The 12,213-nt window shown below is 44.6% G+C and overlaps 1 protein-coding gene and 1 long non-coding RNA gene across 2 annotated transcripts in view; both read right to left on the reverse strand.

Moving 5' to 3' along the window:
• The window catches only part of LOC130110470 (thyrotropin-releasing hormone-degrading ectoenzyme-like), a 373,072-nt gene that overhangs the window by 341,589 nt on the left and 19,270 nt on the right, over positions 1-12,213 (reverse strand). The window lies entirely within an intron of this gene.
• LOC130110471 (uncharacterized) lies at positions 5,439-6,353 on the reverse strand. Its single transcript, XR_008810045.1, has 3 exons — positions 6,221-6,353; positions 5,695-5,752; positions 5,439-5,550 (listed from the first exon to the last, which is right to left on the reverse strand). It is a non-coding gene; the product is annotated as an uncharacterized LOC130110471 (long non-coding RNA).

Raw genomic sequence — 12,213 nt, forward strand, 5'->3', positions numbered from 1 at the left:
ACCACTGTTCTGCCAATGATACTCAGATCTATTTCTCTGCCAAACCCAATAACCTGAATCAACTGTCCTCCCTCCGTGATTGCTTAGCTGCCACCAAAGACTGGATGTCCCTTAATTTCCTCCATCTAAACCTTGGCAAAACTGAAGTTCTCTTAAGTGATCCTGAGAACCTTGCCACATCAGTTCGACATCAGCTGCAGTCGCCCCTCTAATTTCATCCATCTTAATCTTGGATGCGGGAATTGCCCCCACTACACTGGCCACGTAGAAAGCCACCTCGCTGTCTGTGTTACTCACTTTGTCTATACCTGCTGGCGGACTGCATGACAGGGTGTCTGCAACCAGCAGAGTTTTTCCAGGAGCGTGCTCTGCTACTGCATTTAATCTCATGAGCCTCCTGAGAAGGCGCTGACAACGTATGGGGACGTTGTCCAGGCTGCAGCTGTTTATGAGAGGCACTAGCGGCTTGTGGTCAGTTATCAGTTTAAACTGCTCCAGTCCCACAAGATATCTGTCTAATTTCTCGCACGCCCACACACCCACCAGCTGCTCCTTCTCAAGTTGGGCGTAGCGAGTCTCTGCTTCAGTTAGGCGTCTGGAGCAATACGCCACTGGTTTCCAGTGCTCCCCGTGGAGTTGAAGCAGTACGCCCCCTAACCCGTAGCTGCTCGCGTCAGCCGACATGGCAGTGGGTTTGGTCGCATCATAGTAGGCCAGCACGGGCGAGGAAATCAGCAGCCTTTTGATCTGTTCGAATGCCACTTGTTGTGCGTGACCCCATGTCCATGTGTTTTTGTGTTTCAAAAGTTCATACAGAGGCTCTCCCATGGTTGCAAGGTTGGGAACGTATTTTCCATGATAGTTCACCATTCCCAATATCCTCTTTAACTTGTGCACGTCTGTGGGTGGTGAGAGCTGCTGTATGGCTTCCACTTCATCCGGGTCAGGCCGGACCCCAGATCGGTCGATGAGGTGCACGAGAAACCGCAGCTCACTCTGCCTGAAGGAGCACTTTTCTTGGTTGAGCTTCAGACCAGCGCTCTCTATACGCTGCATCACCTACCCAAGGCGACTGGCATGCTCCTCCTCTGTAGCACCATAGACAAGGATGTTGTCCATAAACACCTCGACACCCTCCAACCCCTGTAGGGTCTCTGCCATCTTCCTCTGGAAGATATCGGGTGCACTTGTTATGCCAAATGGCAGCCGTTTGAAGTTGAACCTTCCAAACGGTGTGATGAAGGTGGTGAGTTTACAGCTATCTGAGTGTAGCGGTATTTGGAAGAACCCGCTGGCTGCATCCAGTCAGTGAGGAGAAGAGTGTGGCTCCGCTGAGCTTTGCTATAATCTCATCTGCTGTTGGTAGAACGTACTGTTCTCTCTTGACAGCCTCATTCAGCCTCTTGACGTCTGCGCAGATACGTGCTTTGCCTGTGGTTTTCTTTAATACTGGCACCATCAGTGCACACCGCTCAGTGGGCTGCGTCACTTTCTCTATGACACCGTTTCTCTCCATCCTCTGGAGTTCCTCCTTTACTTTTGGCAGCATGGGGAGGGACACACATATTGCGGTGTACACAGCATATGGCTGAGCATTGTCTTTCAGCTGTATCTTTACAGGTTCAGTCTTTACTGTCCTATGCTCGCCTGTGCATACGTATGTGCTCCTTGCACACAGTTTCCTCCACTCTCCTCACCAGGTTGATCTCCACAGACTTTTTCTGGCTGAGTAAGTTGTTCACGGAGTGTCCACAGACGACATATGCTGTGAGTGGGTAAGTCTTGCCTTTGTAGGTGACAGCGCTCTGGATCCGCCCTAGGCACTGTAGCTCGCTGCCCAGGCTGTCAAGGAGAATGTATTTTAGCGAATTCGGGAGGCAACCACAGGAACTGCCGCGGCCGGGACGCGAACCGGTATCGCCCGCAATGCGGGAGACATTGCTAACCACTCGACTAAAGGGTCAGACCCGTCAGCCAGCGGGCAACGTGTCTACTTATCCAAGCACGTTACAGTATGCAGGCTGTAGCGGTGTGCCGAGAGTGACTGAGTGGTAGGCCTCCTCACAGATGACAGTCACATCAGCCCCCGTGTCGATCTTAAACGCGTGATTTTTTTTTCGTACCCGTTTTCAGGGAACTCTGCCTCTGATTGGCTAGTACTCGTTGCCTCCGTTGATTAGGTTGGTTAAGGTTAGGGTTAGGGTGGGGTTAGGGATAGGGTTAAGGCCCAAAGATACTCGTACGCGGCGCGGACTCCGCGAGGAGTGTCTGCACTCCGCAGTCATTTGGGCTTCCATAGTCGAGCGCACTTCCGCGTTGTAGTTTCCTGTCAAACTGTCCGTAAAACACTACATTACCCACAATTCTTGCGCGTTGTTTACACTCTTCTGTCATTGCGTCCGACACTGACGACGAGGAAGAGATGCTCTGCCTGCTGGCTCTACAAGACAATACACTGAAGAGACGCTGGTGTGTATCCTCTCTGTGACGTGTCGTACAGGTGTGGCTACTTCCGCACCTCGTCAGCCGGTCTCCTCCAAGCTCGCCTCCATCATCAGACGCTCCGGCTTTCCTTGTTCCACCACGCGATGGCGGCAAATCCAAAATGCAGATCGGTGTCACATTAATTGGAGGTCGATGTGAAAAATACATGCCGAGCAGTCTTTAGTGTGACACGGGTGCGCGGCGCGGACTCATCGCGGTCGTAAAATCTGAGCTTTGCGCGCACAGGGCTCGCGGACGTCCGCTTTTAGTCCGGCGGAGTCCGCTCCGCGGACGTTCCGCCCGAGTATGTTTGGGTCTTTAGCCAATCAGATAGAGTAGGGGCGGGTCTTCCCGGAATCCCGGTGAACGCGCTGTCAATCAAATGCAGTTCCCGGAAAACGGGTACGAAAAAAAATCACGCGTCTCAAAGTCAAGGGAGGTGGAGCCCACTAGCAACGGGACAGCCCATTGCTCTGCTCCCCCGTCTGCCTCACTAACAGCCCCGAGGAGATATGACTGCTGCTGCTCCATCGGCTCCGTCCCCACCCCACCCACCGCTCTCCGACTCCTGCACACTCCGCTCCAGTGTCCACCTGTGTTACGTGTGTTACATGTGGATCTTTTAGCTGGGCGGTTTTCATCCTTATTACGCCTCACTTTTCCACACTTTCCACATTGGCCCTGCTGCTTGTTTCCCCCTTTTGGCTTACCGGGACGGTTGGTGTATTTGCTGCACCTCTGGGTGACTTCATGAACGGCCCCGTCGCTTCACCTTGCATGCTAATTTGTGCTGTAACCTCTGCAGACTGCCGGACTGTGTCTATGGTCAGCGCTAATAGTGTCAGGTCCACTAGTGTCGGGTCCACTAGTGTCAGGTCCACTAGTGTCGGGTCCACTAGTGTCAGGTCCACTAGTTTCAGGTCCACTAGTGTCAGGTCCTTTGGTGTCAGGTCCACTAGTGTCAGGTCCTTTGGTGTCGGGTCCACTAGTGTCGGGTCCACTAGTGTCAGGTCCACTAGTGTCTGGTCCACTAGTGTCAGGTCCTTTGTCAGCCGCAGTTTCCGGGAGACCTCCTTGTCGAGTACGCCGACAACTATCCGGTCACGGGTGTTGTCGTCCCTGCTCGCGCCGAGTCCGCAATAGTCTGGTCAGTTAAGGGCAAATATGGGGTCAAGGCTGCAAAAAGTCATTCACATTTGAGCCAATGTTTTTCTGTTAATTTAGGGTCCAATAAAGAAGAAAAAGCAAGGAGCCCAAAATTTTAGGTGGGGGAAGTCTCTGAAATGGCCACGCCCACTTTTTAGGCCTGGAAATCAGTATCTCGGCTCCTGAATGTCGCAGAGAGCTGATCATGGGCTTAAAAGAAGCAGAAGCACCACATTTATATAAGCATTATGAACAAACATATACCCCAAAACCTTTACTTTTTCAGGTATTTACAAAAAACTAATTTTCACTGTTCACATACATGGCCACGCCCACTTTTTAGCCCTGGGACTATATCTCAGGCTCAGCTCTCGGAGGTTGCCCCGAGTTGATATTGGGCTCAAAAGATGTGGAAATAACTATTTATATTAGTGCTCTGAACAAATATACTGTATGCCCTAAAACCTTCACGTTTTGAGCTATTCATGAACATGTTCTTTTTTCCATTGAATTGATCAGCAGCATGCAATCAACTTTAGCCAAATCTGTGCAAGAAGGCTATACAGTTTGTTTGAGTAAAAGTGTTACATCTACTCATGGAGTGCTAGTATTCAAGTTGACTCTTTGTTATAAGAGGAGGAACCCAGTAACCACCAAAGAAACAAAGCAAACCATGTGAGGTCCAAAAAAATCTTTATTTTAACCTCACACATCCCATCAGATTGGATTCAAACACTTGCTGAGGCACTTGCAATAAATGAGACATTTCATCCCTCTGCCAGCACAAGAACATGAGGTACACTTATTAGATCTGCAACTACACACCCCTGTTACTTGAGACAATGTATCTCTTGTGGAAACTGTGCTCCACTTGACGAAGAGTTCCTCTCCTTCGGTAGTCCAACCCCATTCAATGACAGGGGGACAAGGGAGTTGTAGCAGGCTGTTTTACATTGTCCAAACTACCCTTCTTAATAACCCTGTAATGTGCCCCTGTCTCTTTCTGCACTACATTTATGTCCAGACAGCTGTTCGAGAGTTTCTCAGCAAATCGTGTAGAGTGAGATTTGGGCCGGTCGAAGCCCAAATCTTCAACTTTCTGCAGATAAATATTCTCGAGTTTGTGAAGATCAAAAACATTTTCTGAGCTGTCATCAATGAAGTTCCCTACTTCCTCCATGGCGATATATTCAGCATACTGGATCATGTCTGGGGAGTTCTGTGATGAAGTTCTTTCTTGCTTTATCCTGCAGCTCGCTGAACTGTATCTAGTAAGAAGAAATAATCAAATTATTAAAATATATATATATGGCCCGACTATAGCTCAACTTAAGAATTGAACTTAAAAGGGTATGTTGTGCTGGCTCACCTGTTACGGTATCTTGAGTGGCACTTCCTGTGATAGAATAACTCCCATGATCTAACATCAGTTTCAAGTAATCTGAGTATTTTGCCATCATTCAGGACTTTGGCCATCATCTCTAGATTGTCTGTGAAATCCTTCACATGTTTTGCTGACTTTTCTTTTCCCGCAGCAGCTAACAATGGTTCTGATTTGTCCTTCTTCCGAGGGTTCTCAATGGCTGGCTCTTCACAATAGAAGCAAAGTTCGGCTCCAAACGCAAGACTAGGCCCAGCCTTTGCTCGTGTGTTTGCCCCAATAGTCTGGTGATCTGCAAGGTCCAGTTCTCTTTTCCGTTTACGATCCTTCGCACAATTGAAATGGCTGTTATTATAGCGATCATAGCAACTCTTGTGGATTTTATATACATCCTGTAAAGTTTCTGCATTGACAGCTGACAGTCTCTGTGAAAGATTGATATCCGCATCATTGGTGATCAGTCCGGATTCCTCAAACAGTTTTACTTGGTGAAGCAGCTTAGGAGCTGTGACAGCAGTTATGTCCCTTCCACCAGATTCCTGTCATGAATTTAGAAATGAAATGTTGGACTCATTGCTGTCATAAACATTACATTACTGAAGGAATACGCATGAAAACTAACACTGTTGGACTCATTGATGTCATAAACATTATACTACTGAAGCACACACGTGAAAACTAACCTTGCAGACAATGCACAGGGTCTTGTTCCCTAGTTCCATAGTTAGGATGGGGGATCATCTGATCATGGAAAATCAGAACTAATTTAAACTTGATTTTTCTGTACACAAGTTTGTAACAGAGTGATGTTTCACTGGTATGGCACAATACATCCACCCTCCCACAAAAATAGCATGCAATAAACAATGTTATTTATTCTTCTGCATAGATACAAAATATAGTCCAATAAAAGTGTGTCCAAATATAGCATAATAAAAGTGTTGTTACTACAAATACTTTCACCCTTTCATACCAGCCAACTAAAAATGCCCAAAATTAACCAACATGTGTAGAGCAAGCAGACACACAAACACCAACTGTCCAAAAGTAGGTAATGCCTTAGCCAAATACTACAACTGTGCAACTGTGCTGTCGAGTGTATCGAGCAAGTCATGCTTGCAAGGCTAGTTAGGCCTACACATATGAGCTAAGGTGAAAATAATGTTTTACAAGGTAAACATACAAAAATAAAACAACACTGTTCCTTACCATCCATCCACGAGGTCAGGAACAAATTAACTCACTGATATGAAGGCCAGATGAGGCATGCATGTCATATTTTGGCAAATGTTTACAGTAAACTAGCTTTACTGAAACATGTGCACTTCTGCTTCCTTTCCTGTAGAATCAACCACTTGATAAACAGCGCCAATTTGTAATTGTGGTCAGAGGCGGCATTACATCCCAAGTGATAAGAAGAACCACAGACAACTAAGATATTTTCTAAACTCATGATTCGTGTGTGTATTGTGCTTCATGCTTTATAACATAGGCAGCGAATGAGATTCATGTCAAATATAGCTTTTTACAACCTTCAGGAGCTGATACGTGAAACGTGACCAGTAAAAATTAGTTTTCTTAAAATATCTGAAAAAGTAAAGGTTTTGGGGTATATGTTTGTTCATAATGCTTATATAAATGTGGTGCTTCTGCTTCTTTTGAGCCCATGATCAGCTCTCTGCGACATTCAGGAGCCGAGATACTGATTTCCAGGCCTAAAAAGTGGGCGTGGCCATTTCAGAGACTTCCCCCACCTAAAATTTTGGGCTCCTTGCATTTTTTTCTTTATTGGACTCTAAATTAACAGAAAAACATAGGCTCAAATGTGAATGACTTTTTGCAGCCATTTTGCCTTAACTGACTAGACTACAATGCTCTGACAGCTCGTGCAAGGCCCTTATGAAAGTCTCCGCTTTCTCACCCGGTCTCTGAAGGCGCTGATGGAAGCGTGCACTAATTACGAATTCGAATTATTTTGTCCCCAGAACGAACGTAATTCGTTCTGGGGACAAAATACTCGTCGAATTTAGCGAGCACTCTTTCAAAGTCATTTTCATGAGCCTCGTCGGTGAATACAAAGGACCGAAAAACGTTTTCCGACTCGTTCCCATGGCGTACATCAGGCAGCTCACCTGGACGGCGCCATCATCCTTGTCCAACTTAGTGGCGGTCCTATACCTCAGAAACCGCTGGCGCCGGTCCGGCCACTCACCCGGCTTGTCGAAGGCAAACTTTGATGGCGGACTTAATTTTTTCCGTGTACTTCTGACACTATGTGAATGACGGAAAGGAGGCTTCTTGTAGCGTGAGTCAGTTTTAATGACACTACGAGGCAGTCAACAACATACAGCACTCCCGGAACAATACAGTGCTAGTGCAAGCACTTTCAATTACCGTAAATACTACAGTATATGCTCACATATATTACCGTATATGACATTTTGTGTATGGCGTGTAAAGCACTTTGTAACTGTATGTTTTTAAAAGTGCTATATAAATAAAATTGTGCTTGCTTGCTTGCTTGCTTCCTTGTATAAGGAAGTCGAGAGTTGCAGAAAGTATGTAGGAGTGGTGCAGAATATGTATGTGGGAAGTGTGACAGTGGTGAGGTGTGCAGTAGGAATGACAGATGGGTTCAACATGTGGAGGTGGGATTAAATGAAGGATCGGCTCTGAGCCCTTTCTTGTTTTCAGTGGTGATGGACAGGTTGACGGACAAGATCAGGCAGGAGTCTCCGTGGACTGTGATGTTCGCGGATGACATTGTGATCTGTAGCGAGAGTAGGGTGCAGGTTGAGGAGATCCTGGACAGGTGGAGGTATGCACTGGAGAGAAGAGGAATGAAAGTCAGTAGGGGCAAGGCGGAATACATGTGTGTGAATGAGAGGGAGGACAGTGGAATGGTCAGGATGCAAGTAGTAGAGGTGACTAAGGCGTCCATCCATCCATCCATCCATCCATCCATTATCCAAACTGCTTATCCTGCTGTCAGGGTCGCGGGGATGCTGCAGCCTATCCCAGCAGTCATTGGGCGGCAGGCAGGGATACACCCTGGACAGGCCACCAGGCCATCATAGGGCTGACACCCACACACGCATATGAAATTATTATATTGTAGCGAACTCAGGGGAGGGCAGCCCTGGACCGCCACAGCCGGGACTCGAACCCGTATCTCCCGCACCGCGGGCGACAACGTTAACCAGTCGACTAAAGAGGCCGACCCGTTAGCCAAGGGCTAACGTATCTACTTATTTGTGTACATTACAATATTATCAAATCAATCAAATTGTAAAGTCCACTTTTTTAATGATCATAATGTTGACAATTGGTGATGAAGTGCCTGTAGTGTCGGTCATAGGGCCTGGAGTTCGTTTCCATCATTTTGTTATTAACTTCCGGGTTGGCTGCGGAATTTTGTTTAATTTAGTTTGTTGTTTATTTGACAGGGACAACGCACAATTTGACAATTGCACCAGAGTTAGCTGGAAGCTAATTTGCATCTGCAGTCCCTGGGCAGGCAAACAAAAAACAATTAATACAGAAGTAAAAACATAACAATACATAAGAAAACTATTGAACAGGCAGACAAAGAACAATAAAGACAAAATAAAAACATGGCAATACATCAGAAAACCAATCTCTAATGTTACAAGTACAATCTGATCTATTTAAAACAGTGGATATAAATAGCAATCTGGCCTATATGACAACAAAATAATGAATATGGATTTAATCTCTTCAGCAGCAATAAATATAATTAGTAAACTGACCTGAAACATCAATAAATAACAATCTGACCTAAACTATGACAACAGCTATAAAAATCAATCTGGCCTATTCAATGGCAGGAACTATAAATTACACACAAGTCTACGGTCAAGTCCATAAATAATCTTGAACATCAGGCATACATCTGAATAAAACAAAAAATTATCAAAATTAAGAAAGTTATATTTTTTCAGGATATGGCAGTGGTGATAATCCTTTGGTTTTTTTATCCAATATTTTTAAAACCTGTTTATATAGAGAATATACTGGCTTGAGGGTGGTCACTCCTGCTTGGGACCAAGTGGTTATACAGTACGACAAATGAGGGAAAATCATGGCATGTAGAAAAAGATTTGCGGCAGATGAAGACATTTGATGCCTGATGCTCTTAAAATTATTCAAATTGAACTTAACGTTCTTGGTTACCTTACTGACATGTTTTTTAAAAGACAAGTGCTTGTCCATTATGATGCCTAAATATTTTACATGAATCACCGTATTAATAACTTCACCGTTTAATAAAATGTCCGGATCAACTGTATTGTTGGTCCTTGATGTAAAGTACATGCAGACTGTGCTGCTTATATCGGGAGTTAAGCATGAGTTTGTAAGCCAATCAGATACCTTGCACATGGCAGCTGTTAATTTAGCTGCACCTTGCTCTTTTGATCTTGTATGAGTTACGATGACCGTATCGTCGGCATACATTTGAACGTTTACATCTGGACAGGCTTGTGGAAGGTCGTTTATGTATATACTAAATAAAATTGGTCCTAGTATAGACCCTTGAGGGACCCCAGCTGTACAATATGTGTTTGCTGAACACTTGTCACCAATTTCAGTACACTGTTTTCTCTTATTTAAATAGGACTCCATCCAGTCTAATCCATCAACGGAAAAGTTAAATAGTGAAATCTTTGAGAGTAGGACGTCATGATTAACGATGTCGAAGGCCTTTGTAAAAGCCAAAAACACGGCTCCGACCACACCACCATTGTCAAGATAACTTTTAATCTGCTCCACAAAATAACAGATCGCAGTTGCCGTAGAATGATACGTACAGACACCAAATTGCATTGGGTGTAAATTATATGCACCTTCATTTAAGTGGGTGACTAGCTGGTCACACACAGTCTTTCCAGCAATTTTAGAGGCTATTGGGAGAATACTGATGGGTCTGTAATTTGATGGAGCAGTACTGTCCCCTGACTTAAAGATAGGTGTCACTATTGCAGCCTTCCAGGAAGATGGAAAACTGGATTCTTTTATTGATACATTTATCAGATGAGTTAAAGGTTTACAAATAATCGATCAATAATTCTTAAAAAAATTAGAGTCAAGGTCGAAGACATCCTTGGACTTGGACTGTTTTAAGCTGTCAAGCACTTTCATAACAGCAGCTTCAGAGACACATTTAAGTGTGAACACTGGGAGTTCCTCATTTGCTGGTTGAAGAAGTCTGGGTCTTCCTCCAAAATTCTTAGCTCGACACTATACAGAGTCCACAAAGAATGTATTAAAGATTGTTGCTATTTGTGTTCATTGTCCCCAATCACTTCTGATTTATCCTTTAATATCCAATTTTGAACTAATTTACCTTCCTTCTTTGTGATTTTGTTGATGTTTTCCCACATAACTTTACTATTTCCCTCAGAATCGTTGATTAGTTTAATAAAGAAATCAGCTTTAGCTTGCCTCAGTTCCTTTATTACTTTATTACGCAGTTCCTGAAAAGTTCTTTTATCATGTGGCAACCTAGATTTGAGAGCTGTTTTTAAAGCCAAGTCTCTTTGCTTCATCATCCTCCATATATGCTCATTTAACCATGGCTAATTATGCTTTTTACGTGTGTGAGAGAGAGACCGTTTTACAAAGTTGTGTTTTCGTTTCATTTATTTTGGTTATCATAATATCAAAGGCTTTTTCCACGTTATCAGACTGCGAAACATCCGTCCAGTCCAGTGCTGTTAAATTATCCTCAAATAAGCTAACTAAGGTTTTACGTATCATATTGAAGGAACCTTTACCCTCTTGTCTGTACAAGAATCGTTTCTTAGTCAGCTTTCTTACAATCAATGTCAGGTTATGATCTGACATACCTGTTACCCAATTAAAAGATTTGGTTATTCTTTCAGGTTTACTGCCGAAGGTAAGATCTATCTGTGTTTGTGATGACTGAGTAGCCCCAGTAGGACCTTGAATTATTTGAGAAAGATTATATTTATGATATACTCTTTTAGTTTTTTCCTGATTACTTTCTCGGCCCAGTTAATGATAAAATCAGCATAATTAACTCAGTCTTGTGACTGATTTCCTTCAACGGGGATTTAAATTTATCATAAAAAGTGTGATTGGATGTGGGGGGTCGGTATACACCAGCAATAGGGAAAGACATAGTCGGACATAGTGTAATTTTGACAGCAATGCTTTCTAGGTCTTGCATAGAGTCAAAATGTACCTCCTCGCATTTAAGATGTTCCCTCACATACATGAGAACGCCACCACCTCTACCCAATTCTCTATCCTTCCTTGATGTCCTGGTATAACAAAGATGGACCTCGGTGATGATTTAGCTAACCATGTTTCTGAAAGGAAAAGACGGTCCAAATTTGAACCAGTCAATAAACTTTCAACGCGCTCTGTCTTGGATACAGTGCTTCTAATGTTTAAATGTCCGCCAAACTGTCCTTTCGGTTTCCTCCGCTTATCCCAGTGGACTTTGGTCTGGTTTACAGGCTGGACAGACGTCAACCTGTGTCCGTCCGCCGCTGCATTGCTGAGGCCCTGTGTATGTCCACCAGAGCTGGGTGTAACATCACTGGACATCACTGGACATTACTGGACATCACTGGACATTACTGGACATTACTGGAAATTGCTGGACATCACTGGACATCACTGGACATTACTGGACATTACTGGACATCACTGGACAGTACTGGACAGTACTGGACATTACTGGACATCACTGGACATTACTGGACATCGCTGGACATCACTGGACATTACTGGACATTACTGGACATCACTGGACAGTACTGGACAGTACTGGACATTACTGGACATCACTGGACATTACTGGACATCACTGGACATCACTGGACAGTACTGGACATTACTGGACATCACTGGACATTACTGGACATCACTGGACATTACTGGACATCACTGGACATTACTGGACATCACTGGACATCACTGGACAGTACTGGACAGTACTGATAGCTTTTCATCTGCTGACGCCACTGAACCGCTGTATCCCGAAGCCCTGCGCCAGGGTGCCCGCGACGTCAGGCCGGACGAGCGTCACCGCGGCCGGGTAGACTTGTCCCGAACCACGGTTCCCGCTGAAGTTGGTGAAAATTAATTCAAAACGCTTTATGACTGTTAACCAGTCGGGTGTAAATAAAGATGACGTGAACTGAAAAAATGCG

Source organism: Lampris incognitus, chromosome 3, assembly GCF_029633865.1.
Source record: "Lampris incognitus isolate fLamInc1 chromosome 3, fLamInc1.hap2, whole genome shotgun sequence".
In the NCBI taxonomy this organism is placed as follows: Eukaryota; Metazoa; Chordata; class Actinopteri; order Lampriformes; family Lampridae; genus Lampris; species Lampris incognitus.